Source organism: Bubalus kerabau, chromosome X, assembly GCF_029407905.1.
Source record: "Bubalus kerabau isolate K-KA32 ecotype Philippines breed swamp buffalo chromosome X, PCC_UOA_SB_1v2, whole genome shotgun sequence".
Taxonomy (NCBI): Eukaryota; Metazoa; Chordata; class Mammalia; order Artiodactyla; family Bovidae; genus Bubalus; species Bubalus kerabau.
This window is the reverse complement of record NC_073647.1, coordinates 127,864,424-127,879,921: the sequence shown is the minus strand read 5'-3', so window position 1 is coordinate 127,879,921 and position 15,498 is coordinate 127,864,424. Positions and strand designations below refer to the sequence as shown.

At 40.7% G+C, this 15,498-nt stretch overlaps 1 protein-coding gene across 5 annotated transcripts in view; it reads right to left on the bottom strand.

Annotated features, from left to right (window-relative positions):
• The window catches only part of DMD (dystrophin), a 2,389,494-nt gene that overhangs the window by 1,163,909 nt on the left and 1,210,087 nt on the right, over positions 1 to 15,498 (bottom strand). The gene's annotated exons all lie outside the window — the stretch shown is intronic.

Genomic DNA, 15,498 nt, shown 5'->3' with positions numbered 1-15,498 from the left:
GAGAAGCAAGTATTAGAACCACTAGGTTTGAAGGGGCATAGAGGAGAAGGCAATGGCACCCCACTCCAGTACTCTTGCCTGGAAAACCCCATGGATGGAGGAGCCTGGTGGGCTGCAGTCCATGGGGTCGCTAAGAGTCGGACACGACTGAGCGACTTCACTTTCACTTTTCACTTTCATGCATTGGAGAGGGAAATGGCAACCCACTCCAGTGTTCTTGCCTGGAGAATCCCAGGTGTCAGGGTCCAGCCCCAGCAGGATCTAGGGGAACTCTCAGGATGGACGGCATCGGTGAGAGAGATGACACGGGTCTTATAATGGACTAGGACCTGGTGGTCTGGGGTCAAAAATAAAAATAAAAAATAAAGATAAAGAATAAGGAAGAGAGAAAGAGGCTGATATTTTTTGGTTTACACAGAAAGCCAATAAAGCCCCTGGCATGGGACCCGTTCTATTCACAGAGGCCTCAGGTGCCCTCTCGGTGGGGTGAAGACGCAGAGCGCTTTCCCGATCAGGTCTTAGAAGCCCAGGCCAAAAAGTGAACTCAGAGGGCCTCTGTGCTCTAGGGACTCAGCCTGAAAAAAGGGAGAAAGAGAGGGAGAAAGAAAGACATGGAGACCAAAGCTCTGGTGAAGTGGGATCCGCAGCTTTATTTTTAAAAGGAACTTTTATACTCCGAGTTACACATTTTTCAAAGTGAAAGATACAGAGTCAGCTCAACATTTCATCAATTTTACCTTTATCGAAACCAGGACATTTTTTGTACACCTTTTTCATAAACAAAGGTCTTATGTTATCTCTGGCCCTGTGGTCTGTTAACATTTCATGACTCTTTTTTGATAAAGGTTGATCAGCTAGAAAACTTGTTTTTTCTTAAAGTGTTTTGTTGTTGTTGTTGTTGTTGTTTTTTCCCCAGCCTCAGAGAGTACTAAAGTTACATTCTCACGGAGCAAAGGTGTAGTGGATCACAACAAAGGAAGAACTTATTAGCTCAAAGGTCTGATGTGGTTAATACCAAGGCTACTACTTGTTTTTTTTTTGTTTGTTTTTTTTTTGTTTTTTTACATCTTAACTACATTAACTAATGTACTCTCAGGTGCACAGTGGATAAAGGATATGGGAACTTGGCAGCAAGCATTGGCCCAATAATGAAGCCCTTTACCAGTACTATTTTAATAATTTTTTATCTCTCAAAGGGCTCTATGTTCATTAGGACTTTTAGAATGTTTAGGCTTCCCGTGCCTTTCATGGTTGGGGAGTTGTGAGCAATTATATGCGTTAGTTGCAAGGGTATGGATAAACCTGTCAAGCAAGCTAGAATGCCAACAGAGGGGTTAGAATAGAAATATTCCTTTCATGCCCAGGAGACTTATCAACTTAGAGCCCTAAGTTGATTTTCTCCAGAGAAAGGTAGTCGGGAATAGCCCCCTGTTAATGTCAGAAGAGTTGGTGAAAGGCATAATATAGTAAACAGTAGACAGACAGACTTTGGTTTCGGGGTAGATGTTCAAGCAGGTCCAGGGAGTCCCTTGAGTCCTGATCCGCCTTGCCTGTCAGGTCTCTTCCACATGACCTTGTCATGGGTGGGATCTCCTGTGTTGGCTCCCGGCACCCAGGGATGGGGGAGCCTGGTGGGCTGCCATCTATGGGGTCACATAGTGTCGGACACAACTGAAGCGACTTAGCAGCAGCAGCAGCAGCAGCAGAGAGATAGTAGTTCCTGCAATCCCAAATGTCTTAAGAGTTGTAGTAGAAGTCCACCCAACAAGAGCTATAAAGTGAGAAAATGGCAGCCACTGCCAATCCAAAGTTTTGGAGAGGGTGCATCATAGAACTGAATACACTTACCTTCTTTCCTCCTGACTTCTAATCTTTTTGTCAGTAGTTCACATTAGCCAAATCTAACCTGAAAGACTGATGCTGAAGCTGAAGCTCCAATACTTTGGCTATCTGATGGGAAGAACTGACTATTGGAAAAGACCCTATTGGCCAGTACAAAAATTTTTCCTTAACATTTTCCATCCTGGTGAGAGTATATAATATTACAACCTATAGCAACAATCATCACTTTGTACAATGTGCAACCTGTTCAAATGCAGGTAGTGTTACGATAAAGCTGCTCTAAAAATTTAAAGTCAGAAACATCACTGACCTTTATTTTCTATGTGACTTGCTCGTGGCCACGGTATTTGCACATAACTACAAAATATAAATGGGGAGTGGTGGTGAAGTTTTTAAATTCACCTTTCAGCCAGCATATTTTTCACACAGAAGATATCTACATGGCCATACATGAAGATTTAGGTCAAACCTCTGAAACTGACATTAACTAATACTGAAATTTGTTTGAATGTTCTGATTTTTATTAAGCATTTCTGATACCAGGTGTACTTCTTCTACTGTGAGTAGAATAATTATAACAGTACTTGGTTTTCATACTATCCTAACAGGTTCCAGTCTTCCAAAGGATGGTAATTGCTTAATTAATGCTTCAGTACATTCACATATACCTTCTGTGGTTGACAGAATTCTAAGATGACGCCTAATGATCCTCGTAGTAGCCCCTCTCCTTGAGTATGAGACCTGTAAATGTGATAGAATATCGTTCCCATTATTAGATTATGATAAACAGCACAGTTGATTGGGAAATTATCCAGAGTGAGCATGTTCCAATCAGGTGAGCACTTAAAAGTCACAGAGAAGACTTCTAATCCATATAAGATGGTTTATGCTCCTCTTGCCCTGCTCCCCATTTATAAGCCCAACTATATATCCTGGAAACAATATAAGACAACCAAATATGAGCTCTGAAAGGTCTAAAGAAGAAGGTGAATTGGCTAGGGACCCTTAGAATGACTGAGCAATTTCATATCAGGGCACCTTATGACCTCTACCAAGAAGAAATGTGACCTCAACCCAGCATTCCCTCTAAACTTAGTAACAGGAAGTGACTCAAATGGGCTCTTCCTCCATCACATCAAATAGGAATCCCACAAATACCAAATGAGCACTGCAGAACCTAAAAGAGGGAACAACTGAAATCCCTGCTGACAATAAATACCCAGATAAAGTGATTTTCTCCCCACTTGGCCTGAGATTCCCCTTCACCACCCATACACACCAGTGGCTCCTTAGGCAGAAAAAGTGACCCCACCAGAAAAAGCTCACACTTGGAAAATGCTCTCCTACTCAGAAGGGCCTGAGACTCCTCTCCCCTATCCAGAGACATTAGGCAACTTTCTGGTACCTCCACAGAAAGTTTTCAACCTGGTAAGTACCCTTCATTCTCTACAGTCAAAGGAGAACCTGTCACAAGTGCCTGGCACAGGAAGTACTCTTCATCGAGTGGTCCAGAGATTCCCTTCCCCAACCAGTAGCACCAAGTGCCCTATCCTGGGGAAGCTGCTTCCGACCCCATAAGCAGCATGAGGAAGGACCAGAAGTAGCTCCACCTGCACAACACAAAAGGTACCATAAAGGTTCTGAAAATTAGACTGTCATGGAACCATGGTCCACAAAAGTTGACAAACTATGTGCCAAACCTATAAAAATGAAAGACCTGCTAAAATGAAAACAAAACAAACCAAAAAAACTTTAAATAGGGACCAAAGTATCCTAACATAATAGCCAAAATGTCCAAAAAACAACAAAATATCACTACTCATACCATAACAACTTGATACATAACAACTTGAATAAGAAATGACAAATGATGCCAAATCAGGATGAGTTAGATGTTAGAATTATCTTGCAAGTATTTAAATGCTGATTTCAGACCTTTAAGACCTTGAACAGAGAACCAAGCGACTCCATGGCAGTATCCCAACCTACAGAACTGTGAGCTATTAAAGGGGTGTTGTTTTAAGCCACTACATTTGTACTAATTTCTTATGCAGCAAAAGAAAACTAGGACAATGTCTTATCTAGGATCCATCCTGTACCCAGAAAATGATTATAATGAGTCCAAAACGGTCACAGTGTTGGACATGACTTAGCAACTGAACAGCAACAAGACAAGTAAATGCCTTAATGTCTTAGTTCTAGGCCTATTATGACATTATAATCTACCATTTTTCCTGAGAATGGAATCCCTAATTCCTGCTACTGAAGCTCTTAGAAGACAATATGCTTCCTGTTCAAACAATCACCAATACCTCATAGCTCTAACTTGACTTCATATCACCCTCTCTCATTCTACCAGCGTATACTGCTTTTATCATACACCTAACTTAACACTCTGACTTTCAAACTACATAGCTACTTAATTTGTCTCAACACAGTTTCTGAGTAGTATTATTAACATAATAATAATAATTATTATTATATATTGATCTTCCAATCATAGTCCTTTCTACCTGCCCTGACAAATCAGAAATTACGGTTTATACCAGAATCATCTGAGCTCCACCTGATCTGTTTTTTCCATTACAGTGTATCAGTTTAAATATACAGCATCAATTACTGTGATTGTGAACATTAATATTTCTATCTTAAGAATTTTCTCTGTATTTTCTTTCTAGGTTTTAAAATATTTATTTATTTAGGCCTAATTCCAAAAACAAACTAACAATCTTATCTGAATAACAAATTCTTTTTGAAAGTAGTTATAGCCTACGGATAGGTTTTTGATAGCAATATAAAGTATCAGTTCAGTTCAGTTCAGTTGCTCAGTCATGTGCGACACTTTGCGATCCCATGAACCGCAAAACTCCAGGCCTCCCTGTCCATCACCAACTCCCGGGGTCCACCCAAATCCATGTCCACTGAGTCGGTGATGCCATCCAACCATCTCATCCTCTGTCGTCCCCTTCTCCTCCTGCCCTCAATCTTTCCCAGCATCAGGGTCTTTTCCAATGAGTCAGTTCTTTGCATCAGGTAGCCAAAGGATTTTAGCTTCAGCTTCAGCATCAGTCCTTCCAATGAATATTCAGGACTGATTTCTTTCAGGGTGGGCTGCAAGGAGATCCAACCAGTCAGGACAGGAATCTAAGTCCCCCCAAACTAGTTCAGCATCCTCTCCTTTCTGACATAAATCAGATCCAATTTTCATGAAGAATATATGTCTCGTTCTGACAAAACTAATTTATGTAAAGGCAGAGTCCTTTAAATCACTGGTTCCCAACCTCCAGGCCTCAGACTAGTACCTCCTCTTAGATCAGCAGTTGCATTAGACTAAAAATAAAGTGTACAATAAATGTAATGCACTTGAATCATCCCAAAACCATTCCCCTGACCCCGGGTCTGTGGAAAAAACTGTCTTCCATGAAATCGGTCCCTGATACCAAAATGGTTGGGGACTGCTGCTTTAAATGGATAAAAGTCCATACAATTTTTAACATTTCTGACATGTACACTCATATTTTTATTAATTGGGACAAACTATCAAGGCTATGGTCTTTCCAGTAGTCATGCATGGATGTGAGAGTTGGACTCTAAAGAAAACTGAATGCCGAAGAATTGATGTATTTGAACTGTGGTGCTGGAGAAGACTCTTGAGAGTCCCTTGGACTGCAGGGAGATCCAACCAATCCATCCTAAAGGAGATCAGTCCTGAATGTTCATTGGAAGGACTGATGTTGAAGCTGAAACTCCAATACTTTGGCCACTGATGCGAAGAATTGACTCATTTGAAAAGACCCTGATGCTGGGATAGATTGAGGGCAAGAGGAGAAGTGGACAACAGAGGATGAGATGGTTGGATGGCATCACCGACTCAATGGACATGAGTTTGGGTAAACTCTGGGAGTTGGTGATGGACAGGGAGGCCTGGTGTGCTGCAGTCCATGGGGTCGCAAAGAGCTGAACACGACTGAGTGACTGAACTGAATTGAACTGATGCATCAATTTGGGCTCCCCTGGTGGCTCAGATGGTAAAGAATCCGCCTGCAATGTGGGAGACCTGGGTTCGATCCCTGGGTTGGGAAGATCCCCTGGAGGAGGGCATGGTAACCCACTCCAGTATTCTTGCCTGGAGATCCCCATGGACAGAGGGGCCTGGCAGGCTACAGTCCATAGGATCACAAAGAGTCAGACAGGAGTGAGGGACTAATCACAGCACATCCACCGATTCACCTTTACCTGGGAATAGTTTCTCTTAAGGAAACTGAAGTAATTAAGAACTAAAATCCTTTCTATTGAGAAAGTGGTAAAGGAGCTTAAACAACTAAAAAAATGTATATTATGTGTCCCTCAGTGGACCATGACATAATTCTGTCAAACTTTGAAACAACTCAAAGAAAGTCAATGAATACATGGAGGACTAGACTGTAAGTTATTTACTGCAAAATGATTAGCAAAACTAACACATGGAGTATTTTGGAAAATGACAAGTGGACCTAGTAAACTCATAAATCTGGCTAAGGAGATATCTAGAAAGAGTAAAAAAAAAAATGATTAACTTCTTTAAATGCCTCTGATACTATAAGAAAGAGATAAACTAAAGAAGGAATTATTCAGTTTTAGAAAAGACTGTACATAAAACATAGAATGCCCAGGATAGACTTCCAAGCTAAGAAAAGAATCAAATTTCAACAATGACCTCAGAGCAAAAAATAAAACCTGGAAAAGTAAAATGTAGTCTCAGGGTAAAGAAGTAAAGTAAAGGTGCTATACAATCCTTGTTTAAGATCTTAGAATGATTTTAGAGCATTCCTCTCCAAATCTGTTTGCTAGGCCACCTACATTAGCCTCAGATAGAGGTGGCCCAAGGTAGATAAGGTCTTATCTTAGAAAGAAATGCGAATGTAGATTTTATTTAATAGAGTGAACACCCAATAAGAATCTCAGGCAAGCCCAATAGAGAGTGGGGGGTGGGAGGGAGAAAGGGAGAGGGAAATTTTGTGCTTGTTAGAAGCACCATGAGATAAGACTAAAAGGGACAGATGCAGTTCAGAATGAAAAGAATACTTGGTACCCTCAACATTGTGCACACACTAAGAAAGCTACTTAGCTACAAACACAGACCATTTAAGGAAGATAGGATGACTCAGACGGACACACTGAAGCAATTTAGCATGCATGCATGTATTGGAGAAGGAAATGCCAACCCACTCCAGTATTCTTGCCTGGAGAATCCCAGGGACAGAGGAGCCTGGTGGGCTGCTGTCTATGGGGTCGCACAGAGTCGGACATGACTGAAGTGACTTAGCAGCAGGATGACTCAGAAGGCTGAACTAAGATATGAAAGGACTAACTGGTGACCCAGGAATGGTCCTGGGCCCTAAACCAAGAAACTGGAATAGAAAGCCCATTAGAATTTTAGAATTACTGTGAACTGTTCCTCCTTTTGAATAGAAATGTCAACTAAGGCCATCCTATGTCCATCTTAGGGCTTCCCTCGTGGCTCAGATGGTAAAGAATCCTTCTGCCAGTGCAGGATACTGGGGTTTGATCCCTGGGTTGGGAAGATTCCCTGGAGAAAGGAATGGCAATCCACTCTAGTATTCTTGCCTGGAGAATACCATGGACAAAGGAGCCTGGCAGGCTACAGTACATGGGATTGCAAAGAGTCAGACATGACTGAGCAACTAAGAGTTTCAGTTTCATGCCCATCTCAGTATTATATGTTAGATGTGAAAAGGGTAGATAACCTGTCATTTTATCCCACAGGTCTTCTGTTTAAGAGGAATAAAACTTGAGGAAATACACCTGAAGTGTTTTCTATATCCAGACCTAATTAAAATGGCAAAGTCCGAGATGGTCACATGTTATCATAAGAAAATAAGAGCTTAATGGTCTTGAAAGGGGGAGGATGTACGTTTTAACGTGAGAATGTTGATATTATCTGTCCAGGGAATTGACTATGGTAGATTAAAAATGACCACAAATCCTCACACTTTTTCATTGAGAGATTCTTTTTTCCTTCCTTTGAACGTAGTCTGGCCCATGGTTGCTTTGACAATGGAATCTCATAGAAGAGATGCAGAACTGATACTATATATTGGCCTGGTACTAGACTTTAAGATGGAGAAGGCAATGGCACCCCACTCCAGTACTCTTGCCTGGAAAATCCCATGGGCGGAGGAGCCTGGTAGACTGCAGTCCATGGGATCGCTAGGAGTCAGACACGACTGAGTGACTTCACTGTCACTTTTCACTTTCATGCATTGGAGAAGGAAATGGCAACCCACTCCAGTGTTTTTGCCTGGAGAATCCCAGGGACAGGGGAGCCTGGTGGGCTGCCGTCTTATGAGGTCACACAGAGTCGGACACAACTGAAGCGACTTAGCAGCAGCAGACTTTAAGAGGACTGGTGCTTCTGCTACGGTCTCTTATAAACCTGACCATTAAGAAATCTAACTAGAGTAGAAATCTGCGAGATGACACGGAGAGGCTCTGATAAAGGGGCTGGGGGGATGGGGGATGGGAACCAGCCAACACCCAGTAGTTCCAAGAGAGCCATCCCAATCACCCTAGCTAATGCAGTGGATACAGTGAAGAAACGAGTCCTACAGTCTATTGCCTGGATTTCACTGTCTTAGAATTATGAGATAAAATAATGATAAAATTTTAGCCACTAAATTTTGATGTAGGTTGCTATGTAGTAGTGGATAACCAGAGCACATACATAGGAATTAATAACATGCAGAAGATGCAGTGACTTTTGTTGGGGCCCAGGGCCCCATATGCCTTAATAGCATATTGATTATTTTAAATTACATTTACTTAAGAAATGGCCAATACAAAAGGGACACTTAAGACATTTCTCTTTCTCTCTCTGAAAGCAGGAAATGAATATCTCCCTGCATCTAGAGGCTGAAGGATACCCTTATCACCAGAGAGAGGGAGTTCTGGCTGAGAAGCCTGTATACACAAACACTGTTACTTCTTTAATTGACTACCCCAAGCCCACACTGTTTAAAGTCCTCACTAATTAAGCACCCAAAGCCTAAATTCTTTGCCCTGTCAATTCCTCATAAATTTACTGTTTACCTAAAGAGTATAAAAGTTGCCTGCTTTGGCTACTTCCTAGGTGCCATTTCTGTGTGACTTCTGTGCACAAGAACTAAAGTGTTCCTTTTTCTCCTGTTAATCTGCCGTATGCGAATTTTCTTATCAACCCAGCCAATAGAACTCAAGAGGGATAGAGGGGAAATTTTCCCTCTCCTTGACACTTGTAAAGAGTACATAATGCTCACTGAAGGTGAGAAATAATTAATAAAATACTATTTTCTACCCCATTACTGTCAAGCTCATTTATTAGAGCCTAATAGACATGATTCATGAGAAAAGATGCCTTGCCAACAATCTGATGAAATATAATTAATTCTAAAAGCATTTTAATGCAAGTCATATCAAATGAATTTACTCCATCAAAAAGTATATCTAGTTAATTAATAAGAAAACAGTAACTTTTAGTAATCCGAGTTATATTCAATTATGTAATTTGGAATGACAGATCATAATTTTGACTTTTTTTTTGTATTTCTTTTTTTTAAAATTTTATTTTATTTAACTTTACAATATTGTATTGGTTTTGCTGTATATCAAAATGAATCTGCCACAGGTATACATGTGTTCCCCATTTTATTTTTTATTTTTTTTCAAGCAGAATAAGAGCTCTCCTACTGAATTTCTGATTAGAACTCATACCCTGTAGGTGGCTCTCATGGTCTCCTGCCTGTTAGTGTTACTGAATCAACTTATCTGTTCATGATCTGTTTTGAAACTTTGTGTCTGTCTTCAAAGTGAACAAATGGTTTTAGCATACATGAATCAGCACTGCCATGTACTTAGTCACATAATTACATCTATATGCATATACTTTTGCCCATAATTAAAACTGCGTGTTTAGACATATACAGGAAAAGTCATAAAATGATGTTATAGTCATGAACTTTCACTTTAAAAAAAAGGAAAACTGGTACAGAGCTGTTCCTCCAGCAGTCTCAGCTCTGGAGACAATCTGCGCGGACCGAATGCTCAACATTCGGGCGTCTCTAAGCAGCCACCGGCTGAGGTCAACTGACGCAAAGAGGCAGAGTCTTCAGGATGAACAAAGCCAAGGCAAACTTAGTGCCTGCTTCGTCCTTGCAGCCTTCGTAGACTGCAGCTAGCTCAGAATTCAGTTCGGGGGGCTCTCTGCTTAGCTTGCACAGGTCATGAGTTACAGTCGTCCTCCTCCCAACGTGGGCGACTTGATCTCCCTCAAGGTGGACAGCCTGACTGACCGCATCTCACACTGCACCCTGAGGTGCATCTTCGAGAAGTACGGGCCTATCGGCGATGTGTACATCCCCCGGGACCACTTCACTCAAGAGTCCCGCGGCTTTGCCTTCGTCTGCTTCCACGACAAGCACCATGCCGAGGAGGCCATGGACACCCTAGACGGGGTTATGCTGGATGGCCATGTTCTGCAGGTGCAGATGGCACGCCATGGTTGCCTCCTAGATTTCCACCAAGGCCGCAGCCAGGAAACTCCTCCCCAGAGTCAAGAACACCAGAGCCACAGCCCAAGGCTTGGTCACTGCCACAGGTCCAGCACCAGGAGCCGATCGCCATCTCAGGCCGGATCTCACTTCAGCTGCTCAAAGTCTCCATCTCGCTCCTGTGATAATTCTCCATTATCCTCGAGATCAAGTTCCACTGGAAGTACTAAGTCCTCCTCGGAGTCCACATCTTCCTCAGCAACCACATCTAGGTCTAGATCCAGAAGCCTTCCACCAAGAAGAAAGTACAGGTCCTGAGGACAATCAAAAAATCCCTCCAGGTTTCCAGAAGAGGAAGGAGCGGTGTCATATTAGAATAATAAAGAATTAATGAACAACCTGAAAGCTAGGAGCCAGGTGTGTGTGGAAGGGAATGAGAGGGACAGCATGAAGAGAGGATCAACATCTCAGGTGATCAGACAGGCTTTGAAATTACCTACTGTCTGTTGAAAAGGTTATTCTTTAACACATTGTGTAACTTTTTACTTGTTTTGAATTTTGCCTCAAGCAGTAAACTTCATTTCATAATGGTATTTTGTTTCTTTTATTCACATATCTTTTACGTTAGTGAGATGAACAACTTTGTTATTGGTTTGAATATTTGAGGTAAAGTTTCATTTATCCTTATATACTGCATTTTCTTTGAAAGTAAACAGATTGTTATCTACTTTGTGGCCTCTAGACTTAAGAAAAGGAGAAGGCAATGGCACCCCACTCCAGTACTCTTGCCTGGAAAATCCCATGGATGGAGGAGCCTGGTAGGCTGCAGTCCATGGGGTCGCTAAGAGTCAGACAAGACTGAGCGACTTCCCTTTCACTTTTCTTTTTCCTGCATTGGAGAAGGAAATGGCAACCCACTCCAGTGTTCTTGCCTGGAGAATCCCAGGGATGGGGGAGCCTGGTGGGCTGCCATCTATGGGGTCGCACAGAGTCGGACATGACTGAAGTGACTTAGCAGCAGCAGCAGCAGACTTAAGAAAATGTGTGTAGCCTTTTCTTTCTGAGTAGTCAAAGACAGTCTAGTGATTGACTCTTCATTGCCATCATTCTTTTAAAAATAAAGACCTACTTGAAGTTATTATAAGTATATGTACATGTGTTATTTACCTTTGGATTTAAATGGTAATCTGGATCTGCATCGATACAGAGAAATTTAAGGTGAAAATAATTTTTTAAAGAATTATTTATCAAACATATTTCTAGTTTCATGTATTTTTGTGCAGTAGACTCAGTTGTACAACAGTTGGGCAATGATGGTTGACTGTTAAGGTGGTGTTTTGTAGTCCAGAATGCTTGGCTACTTCACGTTTTCTGCTGATTGCTCCTATGTAAAGATAATGTGCTGTGCAGAAACAAATGGTTATCCAGTTTGTTAAAAAGCTTGACAAGTGTACTTGCACTCACCCAGGCCCAGGCCTCACATATATAAGGGAGCCTACAGTGAACACATCTAGCAGGTGAATTTTTTTTTCTAATTTTATTATTATTATTATTTTTACTTTACAATATTGTATTGGTTTTGCCATACATCAACATGCATCTGCCACGGGTGTACATGTGTTCCCCATCCTGAACCCCCCTCCCCATACCATCGCTCTGGGTCATCCCAGTGCACCAGCCCCGAGCATCCTGTATCATGCATCGAACCTGGACTGGCGATTCATTTCACATCATATGATATCTAAATGGAAAGAGGTGCCTAATAAGATAAAGGGAAGAGCTATTTTCTTCATTATCTTTGAATTGGAAGAAAGAAAGTGGGAAAAAAGCACGTGCAAAGGCACTAAGGTGTTTCAGAAAGTAAAGATACAGTGGCATAACTAGAATATATGAACTGAGAAATGTGACTTGAGAAGAGCATGGAAAAGATAGAAATATAGTATATTCAGTAATTCAGTTCAGTGTAAGCCACGATAAGGAGTTTGGAGTTCATTTTAATTGTAAGAAAAGTCCATTAAGGGAGTCAAGAATGAAAATGTCCTTATCTGTCTGACAGTTTAAGAAGATCACTTTTGTTCTCTCGAGGAATGGTAAATGAGAGATTATGGCCCAAGATGGCAAGAAGGCAGAGATAATCTAGGTTCATGTGGGGGTGAAGCAGAGGAATGGAAGGTAAATTCAAGATAAATTGTGAAGATGGACATCACAGTGCATCACTTGCATGTGGAGAAGATGTAGAAAAGGAAGAAAATTAAAGGACCATGTTGATGCTGATTTCTCACTAACCTAGTAGGTAGAAATAAGATGCTGATGTAGGGTATGTGAGGGCTGGGGCAGAGGAGACATTTTAAGGGAAGAGTCAAAGATGCATGTATGAAGGCCAAGGAATTGTATCATATACAGATAAATGCACAGGATTCTAGTTCAGAGAAGTCTGTAATGGAGACACAAATTGAGTATTTACCAAACTAAAGATGATATTCAAGTCCACCCAAATTGATGATGTCACCTAGGAGGAGAGCATATGACCCTGGGAAACCTAAGGATTAAGATATGGTCTCAAACTGTGCCACTGGCATGCCTGAGGGATTCAGCACAATTAACTGGAGTGTGAAAGAAAAATGCTAATCCTTTCATGTGTATTAGTATTTATCTTTCTTGGTTTATATACCTGCCTATGTGTATTTAAACATAGTAAAATATAAAAACAAATGTTCATTTGTCAGAAGAAATATGCTTCTATTTTTGTTCTGATGGGAAAGCATGATCAAAATTTTGAAGACAACCATCTTAAGGGTTAAGAAGAACAGGGGGAACTAGCTGTAAAAACTTAGAAGGAATAGCCTGTGAGGTAGAACAAAAGGTAGGAAAGTGGATCATGGATGCCAGGAGCAACTATTGTCCTAAGAAGCAAAGATGTGGTCCATTGTCCCCTCTTTCTATCTGTGTAGTTGTGGGAAACATAAACCCATAGTTAGTCTTTTGTGGGCCCTGTTCCAAATGTGAGACTTGCTGGAAATGGATTGGAGAGAATCAAAAAGATTGCTTGAGAGGCCAAAGATCTCTAAGATTGTCAATGAAGTTGTTTGTTATTCTCTGCCCCACCCACCTCCATTTCTTCACTCAATTCTACTTTCTCTGCTATCTATTGGTTGAGGTGTTTGTTTTGACTTTTTGTCTGGGCCTTTAACAACTTCACAGTTACATTGCAAATCATTGGGTTGCTTGTCAGATTTCAAATATTACAGAAGCTATTTGGGGGGAAAATAAAACAATGTATATTTCAGGCACATTTCCAGTCCTAAACAATGTAAAGTATGGCTAAACATGGCACTGAGCCACTAAGGCTGTCTTTCAGTTCTATAATGTAGAGAAATAATAGCCTTATGACAACTTGGATAATACCTTTAAGCTTCTGGTATTGTTCCAGATATCAAAGAAATTTCACTCCACAGTGGTTCTCCCTTTTTGGTGAGCTATGTAAAAACAGTCTTGGCCCTGCAGAAAGAAAACCTAGGTCCAGTCCTAAAGTTTTTTGAGGTTTCTAACTTTTGAAAATCATTCAACTCCAGTAAAATATAAACTGTAAAGAGGTATGTACATGTAAGGCATTAGTATTAGGTATTATAATGGCTATAATATGAAAAAATCCATTATTCAAAATTTACTTTATATCATGTTTCAAAATAATTATTGATTCTACAGGTAGTGTGCATGTACTGATTATGTTCTCCTCATTATTTCTTATACAAGAAGAAATAATGTTTAATCTACCAATCACATGGAAAGGAGAAGAGTTTAGATCAGCCATGAACATATGTATGTACTCTTAGGATGATAGGATTAAAAAATCAATAAGACAAAAGACTTTGAATTTTAATGAACAAGTTGGAACCCTTCCTTTTATTTTGTCAATGTGTCTCCCAGCTGGGTAGAAGCCTAATCACTTTCAGTTGACACATATAGTGTTAGTTTATATTGGGGTATCTGTCCCTTTCCTCAAAGAATTTAAAACAGAACCACCATACGACCTAACAATCCTGCTTCTAGATATACATTCAAAAGGAAAGAAAATAGGATATCAAAGAGCTCTCTCTGCGTCCCCATGCTCACTGCAGCACTATATACAATAGTCAAGCTATGGAAGCAACCTTACATGTGAACCAATGGATGAATGGACAAAGAAAATATTGTATTAATGGAATATTATTTAGCCTTAGAAAAGGAAAAATTCCTGTAATTTGTGGCAACATGGATAAATGTGGGGGCTATTGTGTGAGGAGAAACAAACTGGTTAAAAAAAGACAAATACTTAATGATTCTACTTATATGCTGCTGCTGCTGCTAAGTCACTTCAGTCGTATCTGACTCTATGTGACCCCATAGATGGCAGCCCACCAGGCTCCACCGTCCCTGGGATTCTCCAGGCAAGAACACTGGAGTGGGTTGCCATTTCCTTCTCCAATGCATGAAAATGAAAAGTGAAAGTGAAGTCGCTCAGTCGTGTCCGACTCTGAGCAACCCCATGGACTGCAGCCTACCAGGCTCCTCCATCCATGGGATTTTCCAGGCAAGAGTACTGGAGTGGGGTGCCATTGCCTTCTCCTCTACTTATCTGAGGTATCTACAATAGTCAAACTCTTAGAAGCAGAGAATGGATTGGTGGTTGCCAGGAGTTGGGGTGAAGAAGAAATGAGGAGTTACTATTCAAAGGATATAAAGTTTCAGTCAGGCAAGAGGAATGAGTTCTAGAGATCTTCTGTACAACACTGTACTTATGGTTAACAATGCCTTACTGTGCATTAAAAAAAAACTCAAAGAGGGTAAATCTCAAGTTATGTCTTATCACAACAAAAAAAGAAAGTGCAGTACTTATTATACCTTTTACTGGATCTTATTGTTTAATGTATTAAAAAGGAAGCTTATATAGTAACACAATGTAATATAACTCATATATAGTAAAATTATGATGATAAAACTTATTTTTGCATTGATATTAACTGGTGCCCTTTGTAATCCTATATACTTACATGCTGCATTCAGTTATTATTCTGAGGACTCCATGGGCTTCACCACACTGCTAAAGGGATACATGGCACACACAGTAAAGAACCACTATCTATTGATGATT